General features: G+C 47.6%; 1 non-coding gene across 1 annotated transcript; it reads right to left on the minus strand.

Moving 5' to 3' along the window:
* Positions 1-10,364: 10,364 nt before the first annotated feature.
* Positions 10,365-10,528, minus strand: LOC119976847. The gene has a single exon (XR_005463023.1). It is a non-coding gene; the product is annotated as a U1 spliceosomal RNA (small nuclear RNA).
* Between the last annotated feature and the right edge of the window lie 6,917 nt (positions 10,529-17,445).

The raw sequence follows: 17,445 nt of genomic DNA on the forward strand, positions 1-17,445 counted from the left end.
TTGTCCTTCATTGCTAGAGGGATGGAGTTTAAGACTAGGGAGGTTATGTTGCAATTGTATAAGGTGTTAGTGCGGCCACACCTGGAGTATTGTGTTCAGTTTTGGTCTCCTTACTTGAGAAAGGACGTACTGGCGCTGGAGGGTGTGCAGAGGAGATTCACTAGGTTAATCCCAGAGCTGAAGGGGTTGGATTATGAGGAGAGGTTGAGTAGACTGGGACTGTACTCGTTGGAATTTAGAAGGATGAGGGGGGATCTTATAGAAACATTTAAAATTATGAAGGGAATAGATAGGATAGATGCGGGCAGGTTGTTTCCACTGGCGGGTGACAGCAGAACTAGGGGGCATAGCCTCAAAATAAGGGGAAGTAGATTTAGGACTGAGTTTAGGAGGAAATTCTTCACCCAAAGGGTTGTGAATCTATGGAATTCCTTGCCCAGTGAAGCAGTTGAGGCTCCTTCATTACATGTTTTTAAGGTAAAGATAGATAGTTTTTTGAAGAATAAAGGGATTAAGGGTTATAGTGTTCGGGCCGGAAAGTGGAGCTGAGTCCACAAAAGATCAGCCATGATCTAATTGAATGGCGGAGCAGGCTCGAGGGGCCAGATGGCCTACTCCTGCTCCTAGTTCTTATGTTCTTATGTTCTAATCCCTTTGTCTCTCTGTCTCCATTTCTCTTGGCCTGTTTGTCTCCATTTCTTCAATTAGTTTTTTCTCCCTCTCTCTTCACTCTGCCACATTTTGCCTCTCTCAATCTGTCTTTTTCACTCTCTCTCTCTGTTTCTGTTCCTGTCTGTCTTGTTCTCGCCCCCTCAGTAACTTTACTATTCTCTCTCTCTCTTTCTCTCCCTCATTCTCCCCGTGTCTATTATTTCTTTGTACTTTTCTCTTCTTTCATTTTTCACCACTTGGTTCCACTGTTTGCTTGAACTTTCCAGCCCGGTTTGTCTTCTCTCTCTCTCCTTGCTATCTCATGTGTAATTTCCCACATCGCTCTCTCTCTGACCCTTTCGCTCACTCCTTCCCCCTCTCTGTGTGACAATCTATTTCGTTCTGTTTACCTCTGATTCTCTCCGATTCTCTTTGTGTTTCTGTCCTCTGCTGGATCTCTGTCTCCACATTTCCCCCACTTCCATTCCTGTAAACATGTCACTACATTTCCCATTACACTGCCACATGCACACATTCTTTACCCATGAATTCTCCATGATTTAAAAAGAATTAATTTACGGAATGTGGGCTTCACTGGCTGGGTCAGTATTTATTGCCCATCCTTAGTTGCCCTTCAGAAGGTGGTGGCCTTCTTGAACCACTGGAGTCCCTGAGGTGTAGGTAAACCCACTATACTGTTAGGGAGGGGATTCCTGGATTTTGACCCAGTGACAGTGAAGGAATGGTGATATATTTTCAAGTTAGGGTGGTGAGTGACTTGGAGGAGAACCCCCAGGTGGTGTTGTTCCCAGATATCTGCTGCTCGTGTCCTTCTAGATGGTACTGCCCATGGGTTTGGAAGATGCTGCCTTAAGCAACCTTGGTGAGATCCCACAGTGCATCTTCTGGATGGTACACATAGCTGCCACTGTTTGTCAGTGGTAGAGTGATTGAATGTTTGTGGAAGGGAAACTCTTTGCCATTGATAGTGTCGAGCTTCTTGGGTATTGGAGTTGGACTCATCCAGGCAAGTGGAGAGTATTTGATTACCCTCCTGACTTGTGCCTCGTAGTCAGTGATGTGTTTGGCAGGTTGGTTCGATGTGGACTGCATTCGATGCAGGGAAGTTAGAAACAGATGTCTAACACCGGAGAAGATCCAACACTGTTTTATTCAACTATAGAACTGATATACATATTCAACTGTGCGTCGACACTATACTGATCTGACTGGTGATCTTGTAGTAGCCTGACCAGACTTACTAGCTACCGCATGGTGTTTGCACTTTCTAGCTTGTGGACTCTGACTGTCTCAGTAGCTGGGTCCCGAGAGCACGGGAAACCTAGTACCCTCTGGCTTTATAGTGGTAGTGTCCTGTCTGGTGATTGGCTGTACTGTGTTGTATGTTTACTGGTCATCCTATGTGTCAATCACTGCCTGTCTGCATCTCATTATATACATGAGTGGATATTATGACAGTCGGTGGACAGATTTTGGGGAGTCAGGATTTAAGTTACTCACTGCAGAATTCCTAGGCCTGCTCTGGTCACTGCAGGATTTATATGGTTGTATCTGGTCAATGGTAACCCCTAGGATGTTGATAGTGAGGGATTCAGCTGTGGTAATGCTATTGAATGTCAAGGGGTGGTATTTAGATCCACTCCTGTAGGAAATAGTCATTGCCTGGCACTTGTGTGGCATCAATATTACTTGCCACTTGTTAGCTCATGCCTGGATATTGCTCAGGTCTTGCTGCATTTATACATGAACTGTTTCAGTATCTGAGAAGTTGCGAATGGTGCTGAACATTGTGCAGTCATCTGCGAACAGCACCACTTCTGACCATGGAAGGAAGGTAGATGAAGCAGCTGAAGATAGTTGGGCCTAGGACACTACCCTGAAGAACTTCTACAGCGATGTCTTGGACCTGACATCATTGACCTCTGACCATCACAGCCATCTTCCTTTGTGCCAGGTATGACTCCAACCAGCGAGAGTTCCCAACTGATTCCCTTGACTCCATTTTTGCTAGGGCTCCTTAATGCTATACTCAATCAAATGCTGCCTTGATGTCAAGGGCAGTCACTCTCCCCCCCACCTCACCTCTGACATTCAGCTCTTTTGAACCAAGGCTGTAATGATGTCAGGAGCTGAGTGACCCTGGAGGAACCGAAACGGAGTGTCCGTGAGCATGTTATTAATGAGTAAGTGCCGCTTGACAGCACTGTTGATGAATCCTTCCATCACTTTGCTGATGATTGGGAGTAGACTAATGGGGCAGTAATTCGCTGTGTTGGATTTATCCCGTTTCTTGTGTACCGGATGCACCTGGGTAATTTTCCACATTGCCGGGTAAGTGATTATTATTATTTAATAATAATCTTTATTGTCACAAGTAGTCTTACATTAACACTGCAATGAAGTTACTGAAAAGCCCCTAGTCGCCACATTCCAGTGCATGTTCGGGTACACAGAGGGAGAATTCAAAATGTCCAATTCACCTAACAAGCACTTCTTTCGGAACTTGTGGGAGGAAACCGGAGCACCCGGAGGAAACTCACGCAGACACGGGGAGAATGTACAGACTCCGCACAGACAGTGACCCAAGCCGGGAATTGAACATGGGACCCTGGCGCTGTGAAGCAACAGTGCTAACCACCGTGCCGCCTCGATGTTTTCAGTTTGGCAGCAAGATGTTTAAAAATGCCTGTGCCTAAAACAAACATTATTACATTTTTGGAATCATGAGTGTCTAACAACCGAATCTCCACTCCAGGCTATGCGAAGTTGTTGGACTCTATTTTACTCAAAAACTCCCAGGGTTCAGCCCAGCTGCTCCACCACCATCTAGTGCTTCTAGACTAGGTTTTGTGAGCAACACCCGCAAAAAAATCCAAATCTAAAACACTGGATGCTGGGAATCTGGAATAAAAAGAGGAAATACTGGAATATTGAGCACATTGGGTGACATCAGTGGAGAGAGAGAGGAACAAAGTTAACACTGAAGGTGTCTGACCTTCCCTCAGCCAGCAATAAAACATTTACTTTTCAAAAAATATATTTTTATTAAGGTATTTACAAAATCTTTAGAACAATAACAATAAAAATCAATAATACTAACATGGTAGAAAAGACATTTCTCCACTCGATCCAATCCTCACACACCTCAACCATACAACACCCACCCGCCCCCCCCCCAACAAAATGCTGCATCTGCTGACATTTCGATTCTCCCCCCAGAAAGTCTACGAACGGCTGCCACCTCCGAAAGAATCCTAACATTGACCCTCTTATGGGAAACTTTATTTTCTCAAGACTGAGAAACCCAGCCATGTCACTAACCCGGGTCTCTACACTCGGGGGCTTCGAGTCCCTCCACATTAAAAGCATCCATCTCTGGGCTACCAGGGAGGCAAAGGCCAGGACGTCGGCCTCTTTCGCCCCTGAACTACCGGATCTTCCGACACTTCGAAGATCGCTAACTCCGGACTCGGCACCACCCGTTTTTTTAGCGCCGTGGACATTGCCTTTGCCAAACGCCTGCTAAAACCCTTCAAGCTTTGGGCATGCCCAAAACATGTGGACATGGTTTGCTGGGCTTCCCACACACCTCACACATCTATCTTCTACCTCAAAAAACTTGCTCATCCTCACTACTGTCATTTGTGCCCGGTGGAACATCTTAAATTGTATTAGGCTAAGCCTGGCACATGATGAGGAGGAATTGACCCTGCTTAGGTCATCTGCCCACAGACCTGCCTCTAACTTTTCACCTAACTCCTCCTTAAGCTCCTCCACTGGGGTTTCCTCTGCCTCCAACAGCGCTTGGTAAACATTCCCTTCCCCCACCCAGGTACCGGAAACAACTCTATCCTGTATCCTGCGTGGTGGCAGCAGTGGAAAGGCCGGCACCTGTTTCTTCAGGAAGACTCACACCTGCAAATACCTCAGACCGTTCCCTGGTAGCAGTTTAAATTTATCCTCCAATACCCTCCCCCCCCAGTAAAAGCAGGAGCATATCCCATCTCTTTAAGTCCCCTTCCATTTGTTCTACCAACCGGGATAGGTTTAACTTGTGTAGTACCTCCCATTTCCGGGCCACCTGGATTTCCAGATAACGAAAGCTCTTCCCTACCATTCTAAGCGGCAGCTCTCCCAATGTCTCCTCCTGCCCTCTTGCCTGGATCGCGAACATCTCGCTTTTCCCCATGATCAATTTATATTCCGCCAAGATCCGCATTACCTCCTCCATCCCCTCCAGTGGGTCCAAAATATACAAGTGCAGATCATCCGCGCAGAGCGAGACCCGGTGCTCCACACACACCCCCTCCCCCTGAACCAGCCCTTTCCAGTTCCTAGAGGCTCTGAACGCCATGGCCAAAGGCTCTATGGCCAAAACAAACAGTAACGGGGAGAGGGGGCACCCTAGCCTCGTCCCTCGGTGTAATTTAAAATACCCTGACCTCAGCCAGGTCTTAGACACGCTCACTAAAGGCGCCTGGTAGAGCAACTGCACCCAGTCAATAAAGCCCTCACCAAACCCAAACCTTCCCAGCACCTCCCACAGGTAATTCCACTCCATCCGATCAAAAGCCTTCTCCCCATTCATCGCTACCACCACCTCAGCCTCTCCTCCTTCCGAGGGCATCATAATAACATTTAAAAGCCTCCGAACATTCGCCTTAAGTTGCCTGCCTTCACAAACCCTGTCTCGTCTTCCCCTGTCAACTCCGGGATGCAGTCTTCTATCCTTGTGGCCAAAATCGTAGCCAACAGCTTGGCATCCACATTCAAAAGTGAGATCGGCCTATATGACCCACACTGCTCCGGATCCTTCTCCCGTTTAAGAATAAGCAAAATCGAGCCTGCAATATTGTTGGGGGGAGGATTCCCTTCTCTCTAGCCTCGTTAAATATCCTCACCAGCAGTGGGCTCAATAACTCTGAAAACTTCTTAGAAAATTCCACCGAATAGCCATCAGGCCCCGGAGCTTTGCCCGACTGCATGACCTCCAGCCCCTTGATAATTTCCTCTATCTCAATCTGGGCCCCCAGCCCCTCCACCAGGTCCTCCTCTACCCTCGGAAATATCAACTGATCCAAAAATTGCCTCATCCCTTCCACTCCAGCCGGGGGTTCCGACTCATATAATTTACTATAAAATTCTTTAAAAACTTCATTCACCCCCTCTGGGTCCAAGACCGTTATACCGTCCCTATTCTTTACTCTACCAATCTCCCTGGCCGCCGCTCTCTTCCTAAGCTGGTGCGCCACATTCTACTCGCCTTTTCCCCATACTCATACACAGGCCCTTTACCTTCCTCCGCTGTTCCACTGCTTTCCCTGTGGTCAACAACTCAAACTCCGCCTGTAACTTCCACCGCTCCCTCAGGAGCCCCGCATCCGGAGCCTCTGCGTATCTCCTGTCTACCCGGAGTATCTCCTCCACTAATCTCTCCCTCTTCGCCTGTTCCCCCCTTTCTCTGTGGGCCCGGATTGAAATTAGTTCCTCTCTATTAACTGCCTTCAGAGCTTCCCAGACAGTCGCTGCAGATACCTCTCCCATGTCATTTGTTTCCAGGTTGTTCTGGATGGACTTATTAACCCACCCGCAGACCGCTTCATCTGCTAGCAACCCCACATTCAGTCTCCACAACGGGCATTGCCCTCTCTCCTCACTAACCCATAGATCCACCCAATGCTGGGCATGATCTGACACTGCAATTGCCGGGTATTCCATCCCCGCCACCTTCGGTATTAGCGCCTTGCTCAGAACAAAAAAATCAATACGAGAGTAAACCTTATGGACGTGAGAAAAAAAGAAAACTCCTTCATCCTCGGCCGTGTAAACCTCCATGGGCCTATACCCCCATCTGTACCATAAAGCTGTTCAATTCATTGCCGCAGCCGGCCTCCTCCCTGTCTTGGATATTGGCCGGTCCAATTGCGGATCAATGACCGCGTTAAAGTCCCCTTCCATGATCAAGTTATGTGACTCTAAGTCCGGGATCGTACCCAGCACATGCCTCATAAATTACACGTCATCCCAGTTTGGAACATATATGTTCGCAAGCACCACTCATACATCCTCCAACCATCCACTCACCATTGTGTACCTACCCCCTTATCTGACACGATTCTCCCAGCCTCAAATGCCACTCGCTTACTGATCATGATTGCTACCCCCCCTGGTCTTTTGAGTCGCCCTGTGGAACACCTGGCTAACCCAGCGCTTCCTCAATCTCGTCTGATCTATGACATTAGATGTGTCTCTTGTAGCATTGCCACGTCCGCCTTAGCTCCCTTAGATGCGCGAACACGCGAGCCCTTTTGACCGACCCATTAGGGGCTGGTTTAGCTCACTTGGCTAAATCGCTGGCTTTTAAAGCAGACCAAGCAGGCCAGCAGCATGGTTCGATTCCCGTACCAGCCTCCCCGGACAGGCTCCGGAATGTGGCGACTAGGGGCTTTTCACAGTAGCTTCGTTGAAGCCTACTCGTGACAATAAGCGATTTTCATTTCATTTCATTTTCCGTCCTCTCAAGTTCCACGTGATCAGCCTGGACGGGGGCTTCCACCCCCCCCCCTGCCAACTAGCCATCACCCTTTTTTGGCCAGCCCTGAGCCCGTGCCTCTGCTTCCTTGAGTACCCCCATGAGCAGCAGCCGTTCCCTTTATTCCCCAATAATAGTTTCTCCCCTGTCAGCAAAGCAGCCTCCACCCCCCTCCCCCCTCCACAACGATACCAGAAACCTAATTCCCCAGGTCAAGCACCAGCTTAACACCTGCCCACCCCCACTGCGCTTCCGAGAGTCAGCTGACCCATGCTGACCCCGATAGCCCCCGCCCCTAGCGCCAAGCAGTCTGTCTCCCTATTATTCGAACCTCTTCCCCCACATGAATAAGCCTTTTAACAGCATCACATTCCCCATTAAGTAAACAACAGCAAAATCAAATAAACCAGTGAAGAAACAATCACTTAAAACAAAACCCAATTGCCTGAAAAACAGACCTAACTTCAAGACCCCCTCCCCCACCCCTCCCCGCCCTGATCAGATCCCTGCAAGAAAAAGCACCCTCCAACCATCACCACAGCCCATTACTTCACCCAGAACTACATAAAATTTTACAGTCCAATATTAAAAACCACCGCCACAAAACTTCTCCGCAGCTTAAATGTCCTTTAAAACGTCTCCAGCTTCTTTCTTTAATAAATGTCCATACATCGTCCGGCGATTCCAAGTAAAAGTCCCGTTCCTCGTGCATAGCTCACAACCGTGCTGAGTACAGCATCCCGAACTTCACCCCCTTCTTGAAGAGGGTCGCCTTTGCCCGATTGAACCCAGCTCATCTCTTGGCCAAATTCGCTCCCAGGTCCTGATAAATATGCAACTCACAGTTCTCCCACTTTCTGCTCCGTTCTTTCTTGGCCCACCGCAAGATGTGTTCCTTATCCATAAAATTGTGAAAACGTACCACCATTGCCCTTGGCAGTTCATTCGCTCTGGGCTTCCTCACGAGGGCTCTGTGCGCTCTGTCCAATTCCAGGAATGTCCCAGCTCCCATCAACTTCTCCAGCATGCCCGACACTTTTGCCCTCGCATCTGATCCCTCACTGCCTTCAGGGAGGCCAACAATTCTGAGGTTCTGCCTCCTGGACCTATTCTCCAGGTCCTCCAGCTTATCCTGCATCCTCTTCTGGCGGTTGTCCAACATTACCACCTTGTTCTCCAGCACGGTTATATAGTCCAGCTTGGTGAAGCAATCCTCAAAAAACCACCAGCTGCTCCGTCGACCACTGTGCCGTCTCTCCTTGGCCCTTGCCCTCCGCTTCTGGTCCAATTTTCCATATACCGGAGAGCGTACCAACTTTACTGTTGCACCCTTCACCGATTTATCCCATAAAATCCGAGAAAAGTCGGGGAAAAAAGATCCGAAAGTACGTTATAGGTGGGAGCTATTGAATGTAAGACCTACTCCTCCATGACCACCACCGGAAGTCTAATAAAACATTTACTGACAGACAGTGACTAATGTTGGCCACAATTCCCACAATACGCTGCTCCCAGAAATCGCTCCACCATTTCCCGCAGGCTATGAGAGTGCACATGCTCCCTAAGTGACTCTGATTCAGCCTCTCAGAGCCGCACTCGGTGTTGCTGAGGCTGCGCTCGGCCCCGCCCAGCTTCCTGGAGCGGTACCCATTGCGCATGCTTCGGCTGACAGGTGGCTCCCAAGGGAGGGACTACCCACGCCTATTAATGCAGATGGTACCGTACTACAAGCGCCATATAGTCTGGGTAGGACCGTCCCCATAACCTCAGTTGAAATCATTTCTAAAGCGGCCATTCAGCGCTTAGTGCTTAACAACATTTCAGAAACTATTGTCTGCTGCAATGGAAGATGACTTGTCTGTGTGAATAATTTGAAAAACTGTCAAATCGTCTATTCCTCAAACCTGTTTCACTACTTGTGATTATTAGTGATACAATACCACTCTGTCGTCGGATTGACGCTACTACACAAGCAAATGGGAAATCATTAGGGATTCAAGTAAGTGAGAGGATAGCATCAAATCAATGATAAATAACAAGTAATTAAAACGCTCCATTTTAAAATTCATAACGTCGCCCTGTTCAGTATTTGCTGCCACTCCAACAGGTCAATTATTTCCCAAGCTTTGCAGGACATGTTTGAATGTTCCTCAAAGTTTGATTGGATTGGATTGAATTGAAGTGTCGTATTAATCCATTGACTCCATCTGCACCTCCCGCCTAGGGAAAGCAGGCAGCATAATCAAAGACCTCTCCCACCCGGCCTTCTCACTCTTCCAACATCTTCCATCGGGCAGGAGATACAGAAGTCTGAGAACATGCACGAACAGATTCAAAAACAGCTCTTTCCCCACTGTTACCAGACTCCTAAACGACCCTCTTGTGGACTGACCTCATTAACACTACATCCCGGTATGCTTCACCTGAAGTCGGTGTCCATGTATTTACATTGTGTACCTTGTGTTGCCCTATTGTGTATTTTCTTTTCTTATCATGTACTTAATGATCTGTTGAGCTGCTCGCAGAAAAATACATTTTACTGTTCCTCGGTACACGTGTCAATAAACAAATCCAATCCAATAAGAGGAACGTTTAGGAGTCTGTTAACAGTGATAGTATCTTTCAGCACTTACCTGCTGTTTCTGCCTTCACAGCGTTGTTATCAGGCCTGCTGAGTATGTGTTGGGGGTGGGGCAGGGAAGGAGGGCTGTTAATTTATCCTTTCATAATTGCTGAGTGCTTTTCGAGGAAAGCTATTACCAAAGAATAACCCTTCAGCCATTTGCGTTTTAAATAAGAACAGAAAATGCGGAACAAACTCTGCAGGCCAGGCAGCAAGTGGAGAGGGAGAAACACAGTTAACGTGACATGTCTTTTGATTCTGCTTCAGAACTTCGTTTGAAATCATTATTTTTTTTAAATTTAGAGTACCCAATTCATTTTTTCCAATTAAGGGGCAATTTAACGTGGCCAATCCACCGAGCAATGCACATCTTTGGGTTGTGGGGGTGAAACTCCATGTTGCAAACTCCACACGGACAGTGACCCAGAGCCGGGATCGAACCTGGGACCTCGGCGCCGTGAGACTGCAGTGCTACCACTGAGCCACCGTGCTGCCCGACTTTGTTTGAAATTATAAACTCGATTTTTGATTTGTAAATCAGGGGAAGCGTGAACACAGTTCTCCACAACCACAAATTCTGTAATTGAGTATCTCGCATTTGGGGACCTCGAGGACATCAGCACACCCGGAGTGCAAAGGGACAGCCTTACCCTAGGAAATCACCTTGCCTGATGATTAACTCTCCCCTGCCAGGTAAGTGCGCTCAATAATTCTCACACAATGTCACCCCACATGAAGAACTTCTTTTCACACTCTCACAAACTCAATTTTAATATGGCGACTACCACCTTTATTTGCACATGGACCAACTGCTGTAAAATGGGATTTGAATAAATAGCCGCTTGATGGCCGGCACAGACACAATGGGCCGAAGGGGTTCTTTCTGAGCTGTAAAGCTCTGTGACCTTTAAAAGAAAATGACTTATTGGGCAGTCGAGGATAACTTGCTTCCACTCCTGGGAGGTGGATTCTGTGGTGGCTGAATAGTCCAATCCTGGACTCTCAAACTCTGCCACAGGTTTGGCAGGTGGTGTTGGATAATAATAATCTTTATTGTCACAAGTAGGCTTATATTAACACTGCAATCAAGTTACTGTGAAAATCTCCTAGTCACCACACTCCGGTGCCTGTCCGGGTACACTGAGGGAGAATTCAGAATGTCCAATTCACCGATCAAGCATGTCTTTCGGGACTTGTGGGAGAAAATCGGAACACTCGGAGGAAACCCACGCAGACACAGGGAGAACATGCAGACTCCAAGCCGGGAATCGAACCCGGGCTCCTGGCGCTGTGAAGCAACAATGCTAACCACTGTGCTACTGTGATGAGGTGGGTGGATGCTTTGGATTCTGTGCTCTCTCTCCACCATTTACCTGTCTGCCACCGTGTACTCCAGCTTGTGACACTCGAGTTGATTGGTGCCTTCGCAGATGCTTCTTCTCCAGATGTCTTCTAAGGCAGGTGATTTCCACGTGTCAATGAGGATGTTGCAATTATTTAAGCTTTCAGTGTGTCCTCCTAGTAATCACTTGCCATTGCAGAGCTCAGAGTAGAGCACTTGTTTCGGGAGTCTTGTGTCGGGCATGCGACCCGCCCATCGCAGCTCTTCGAGTGTTACTGGGATGTTGGCTTGAGAGAGGACACTCATATTGGTGTGCCTATCCTGCCAGTAGATTTGCAGCATTTTGTGGCGGGAATGTTGGTGATGCCTCTCCAGGGATTCTCCTGAGGTGTCTGCTGTTTATTGTCCATGTTTCTGATGCATACAGGATGGCAGGAACCACAGCTGCTCTGTAGACCATGAGCTTGGTGCTGGAATTGAGGTGTCGGACTTCAAGCACAATGTTCCTCAGGCATCTGAAAACTGCAAAGGAAAGAAAGAAAATGAAATGAACTGCCCTCCTGGAATGCTGGCTGTAATACGGATATTGTCCATTTGGTGCCGCAGTTCCCTGGTAATTCTCGGTATTATTGAACCCAGGTCCCTGGCACTGTGAGGCAGAAGTGCTAACCACAGTGCCACCATGCTGCTCAAGTTTATCATAGAATCATGTAATCTCTACAGTACATAAGGAGATAATTTGGCTCATCGAGTCTGCACCAACCCTTCGAAAGAGCACCCTACTGAGGCCCACTCCCTCACCCTCTCATTGTAATCCCAGCTGACTTTCACACCTTTGGATTCTAAGGGGAAATTTAACATGGCCTATCCACCTAATCCGCTCACCTTTGAATTTTTCCAATCGAGAAAAGGCTGCATTGATATAATGACTACATCTTTATTTGCATATGGAGCAAGCTGGAAAATGGAATTTGAATAAACAGGCGCAGAATAGATACAATGGGCCAAAGAGCCTCTTTCTGTTTGTTTGTTACTTCACTTACTTCTTGTGAAGATAAAAGGATGTTTACGATATCTTCCTTGCCCATTTTGTTCAGGATGGGGGAACGATGCTGTCATGTCCTCATGATTAATACCTTGAGATCATTGTCTCAAAATGTATTTAATTGTTATGAAATCAATCCTCTATCAGTGAGTCTATGTTATTTGAAACTTCCTGTTACGTATCTCTGGTTACTTGGAATGAGTTACTCTACTCTTAAAACAAAGAAAAGAATAGTAATGTTGCTTATAACCTGAAAAATATTTAAAATGTTTACTAGGTACTAATATTCAATATATAGTGTTGCATATAGAATAAAAGTGAGAATAGTTGGCTGGTTTAGCACAGTGGGCTAAACAGCTGACTTGTAATGCAGAACAATGCCAGCAGCGCGGGTTCAATTCCCGTACCGGCCTCCCCGAACAAGCGGCAGAATGTGACGACTCGGGGCTTTTCACAGTAACTTCATTGAACCCTCCTTGTGACAATACGCGATTATTATAGGGGCTGGTTTAGCACAGTGGGCTAAACAGCTGACTTGTAATACAGAACAAGGCCTGCAGCGCGGGTTCAATTCCCTTACCGGCCTCCCTGAACAAGCGGCGGAATGTGGCGACTAGGAGCTTTTCACTAACTTAATTGAAGCCTATTTTTGACAATAAGTGATCATTATTATTATAGTTTTCATGTCCGATTTTAATTGAGATAAGAGTGGAGCTACTCTGCAGGATGACCGGGAAACTATTCAACCAATGCTACCTCCATTCCAGAACCAAGATCACCCCAACCTCTGTTTTTGAAATGTAAGATGCTGATGACACTTGTGTATCTGAACAGTCGGCCGAGCTCCAAATTATTGTTGATTCAGTCACAGTGGCGTTTGAAAGAATGGACCTTAGGCTCAACACCCAGATGACAATGATCCTCTACCAACCTGTTACTGCTGCACAACACTGCCCTCTCTATTCCCTGACAATCAAGACTCACAGTGAAACACTAGACAACATGGATAATTCCTTATACTTTCCGGGCCTACTCTCTGAGGACAAAGATTGATGATGAAACTCAACAATGCCTGCAGTGTACCAGCACAGCCTTTGGCTGACTGAGGAAGAAAGTGTTTGATGACAAAGACCTGAAACTTGGGAACAAGCTCAAGATTCCAGACTCAAAACGTTAGCTACCTTCTCTCTCCACAAATACTATCAGACCTGCTGCGATTGTCCAGTATTTTCTGTTTTTGTGTATGAACACGCTCATGATCTAAGATCTGCAGTGTCACCTGCCCTCCTATATGTATCAGACACATAGGCAATGTACAGCAGACACTGTAAATCGTGGAAGAAATATCTGCAGTGCTGCCGCCAGAAACTCCTGTGAACTCAATGGCAATACAGGCCAATATCAGTATCTGGATGAGGTATAGGGTAGAGTGTGTAGATATTCTGAGTCATATTGATATTAATAAATAGGAGGTGTTGGGCATCTTAAAAATCATTAAAGTAGTGGGCAGCACGGTGGCCTAGTGGTTAGCACAACCACCTCACGGCGCTGAGGTCCCAGGTTCAATCCCGGCTCTGGGTCACTGTCCGTGTGGAGTTTGCACGTTCTCCCCGTGTCTGCATGGGTTTCGCCCCCACAACCCAAAAATGTGCACAGTAGGTGGATTGGCCACACTAAATTGCCCCTTAATTGGAAAAAATAATTGGCTAATCTAAATTTATAAAAAAAAAATCATTAAAGTAGATAAGCCCTCAGGGTCTGATGGGATTTACCTCAGAATACTGCAGGTGGGCAGCACGGTGGTGCAGTGGGTTAGCCCTGATGCCTCGCGGCGCCGAGATCCCAGGTTTGATCCCAGCTCTGGGTCACTGTCACTCATGTGGAGTTTGCACATTCTCCCCGTGTCTGCATGGGTTTCACCCCCACAACCCAAAAGATGTGCAGGTTAGGTGGATTGGCCATGCTAAATTGCCCCTTAATTGGAAAAAATGAATTGGATACTCTAAATTTATAAAAGAAAAAAGTATGCTGTGGGAGACAAGGGAGGAAATTGTGGGGGCCTTGACAGTAATCTTTGTATCCTCATTGGTAGAGGTGAAGATCCAGAGGAGCCAATGTTGTTCCATTGTTTAAGAAGGGCAGCAGGGATAATACAGGAAATTATAGGCAGGTAAGTCTTACGTCAGTGCTAGGGAAACTATTGGAAAATATTCTTAGAGATAGGATTTACTCACATTTGGAAACAAATAGACTTATAGTGATAGACAGCATGGTTTTGTGAAGGGGAGGTCACGCCTCACTAATTTGATCGAGTTTTTCGAGGAAGTGACAAAGATGATAGATGAGGGAAAGGCATTAGATGTTGTATACATGGACTTCGGTAAAGCCTTTGACAAGGTACCTCATGCTAGACTGGTACAAAAGGTGAAATTGCATGGGATTAGAGGAGAGCTGGCAAGTTGGGTACAGAACTGTATTGGGCACAGAAGACAGAGGGCAGCAATGGAAGAATGCTTTTTTAAATGGAAGGCTGTGTCTAGCGGCATCCCACATGGATCAGTTGTGGGGCCTTTGTTGTTTTGTGGTGTATATTAATGATTTAGAAGAAAATGTAGCTGGTCTGCTTAGTAAGTTCGCAAATGACACAAAAATTAGCGCAGTTGCGGATAGTGAAGAGGATTGTCAGAGGATACAACTGGTTAGAGTCTTGGGGGGAGAAATGGCAGCTGGAGTTTAATCCGGACAAGTGTGAGGTACTTTGGAAGGTGCAATGCATGTAGGAATTACACAATAGATGTACTCTTGCGAGTACTGACAGGCAGAGAGATATGGGCGTGCATGTCCACCGATCACTGAAAGTGGCAACGCATGTGGATAAGGTGGTCAAGAAGGCATAAGGCATGCTGGCCTTCATCGGTCAGGGCATTGAATATAAAAATTGGCAAGTCATGTTGCAGCGGTACAGGACCTTAGGTAAATCTCATTTGGAATATTGTGTACAATTCTGGTCGCCACACTATCAGAGGACGTGGGTGCTTTGGAGGGGGTACAGAAGTGGTTTACTAGGATGTTGCCTGGTATGGAAGGTATTAGCTATGAGGAGAGGTTAGATAAACTCGGTCTGTTGTCTCTGGAATGATGGAGGTTGAGAGGAGACCTGAGAGAGGTCTACAAGATTATGAGTGGCCGGTCGGGGAAGGTGGTAGAGTCAGATGGGTTTATGGTAGAATATTATAAAAAATTGAAGGATAAACTGGCACCCCTGATGGTGGGGATGTTTGAAGAGGCGATAGGGTGTTGCCACAAACCTTGGGCAGGCATCGATTTCCCTGCTGCTAAAAAAAAGATAAGGATCCGGCAGAATGTGGGTCGTGTAGGCCCATATCACTTCTGAATGTGGACGCGAAAGTATTGGCAAAGGTACTAGTGGGTAGGCTGGAGGAGTGCTTCCCGAAGTTGATAGGTGAAGATCAGATGGGGTTTGTGAGAGGGAGGCAGCTCTTTTCAAACATTAGAAGGGTATTGAACGTTGTTATGGCACCAGCAGAGGGGACGGAAACAGAGGTGGTAGTGGCATTGGATGCTGAGAAGGCGTTTGACCGGGTAGAATGGGGGTACTTGATGGCACTTCTGGAGCGGTTTGGGATTGGACCAAGACTTGTGAACTTGGTAAAGCTACTACATAAGGAGCCAAGGGTGAGTGTCCGCACAAACAACATCAGCTTGTGATACTTTTCTCTCCACCGTGGGACAAGTCAGGGACGTCCTCTGTCCTCCGTGCTGTTTGCACTCAAGTTTGAGCCGTTGGCCATTGCATTAAGAAGTTCTGGAGTCTGGAAAGGAATAGTGCATGGGAGGGGGGTTTGGGGGGGGTGGGGGGATAGAGCATAGGGTGTCCTTATATGCCGATGACTTGCTGTTATACGTGTCGGAACCGTGAGTCAATAGGGGGAATATTGGAGCTGCTTTGAGTGTTTGGGTCTTTCTCAGGGTAGAAACTAAATCGAGACAAGAGTGAGTATTTTGTGGTGTCTCAGCCAGAAGTGGGTGCAGGGGTGGGGGGGGGGGGGGGTGGCTGCCATTCCGTAGGGCAGGGACTCACTTTAGGAACCTGGGGGTGCAGATTGCCCGGGAGTGGGGGGTGGGGGAGCTCCGCAGGTACAACATTTCTAGTTAGGTGGGGAGAGTGAAAGCGGATCTGGCAAGGTGGGATCGTCTCCCTCTGTCACTGGCGGGTTGGGTACAGGCGTTTAAAATTAATGTGTTCCGCGATTTCTGTTTATTTTTCAGTGCATGCCGATTTTCCTGCCAAAGGCTTTTTTCAGAGATTGAGGGAAGGATTATGTCGTTCATACGGGGTAGGAAGGTGGCCAGAGTTAGAAAGGTGCTGCTACAGAGGGGAAGGCAGGCAGGGGGTTTGGGTCTTTACTACTGGGTGGCGAATGTGGAGAAGGTGCGGATCTGGGTCAGAGGGGTTGATTCCCAGTGGGTCAGAATGGAGGACAGTTTTTGCAGGGGGTCGGGACTGAAAGCACTAGCAATAGCGCCGCTCCCAATAGCCCCGGGGAAATACTCAGGGAATCCGGTGATAATAGCTTCATTGAGAATTTGGAGATCATGCAGGTACGAAATTTTGCCATAAAGGAGATACAGGGCTTCCCGGTGGAGCCGGTCTCCACATTGCTGGAGGAGGTGCTGTCGACAGGGGGACTGGAGAAGGGGTAGTGTCAGCGGTTTATGGAGCTATTTTGGAAGAGGAGAAGGCACCATTGGAAGGGATCAAAGCAAAGTGGGAGAAAGAGTTGGGAGAGGATATGGAGGAGGGGTTCTGGTGTGCGGTGCTCCAGAGAGTAAATGCCTCCACCTTGTGCGTGAGGTTGGGACTGATACAGCTGAAGGTAGTACACAGAGCACACCTCGCGAGGGTGAGGATGAGCCGACTCTTTGAAGGAGTAGATGTGTGTGAATGTTGTGGACGGGGGTGGGGGGGGGGGGGGGGGGGGGTGGGGTCTAATGGGGGGGGGGGGTGTTAATCACGTTCATATGTTTTGGTCCTGTCCAAAGCTAGAGGATTACCGGAATTTAGGGTAACTTCTAAAGTTGTGTACGTGAAACTGAACCCAGGCCCCTGGGAGGCCATGGGCGGAGTGTTTCATGACAGCATCGGAGGCCGATCCTCGCCCCCTATTCTCCCCCCCCCCCAAGGGGGCTAGGAGCGGTGTTCCGTAAAT

This window comes from Scyliorhinus canicula, chromosome 13 (genome assembly GCF_902713615.1).
Source record: "Scyliorhinus canicula chromosome 13, sScyCan1.1, whole genome shotgun sequence".
Taxonomy (NCBI): Eukaryota; Metazoa; Chordata; class Chondrichthyes; order Carcharhiniformes; family Scyliorhinidae; genus Scyliorhinus; species Scyliorhinus canicula.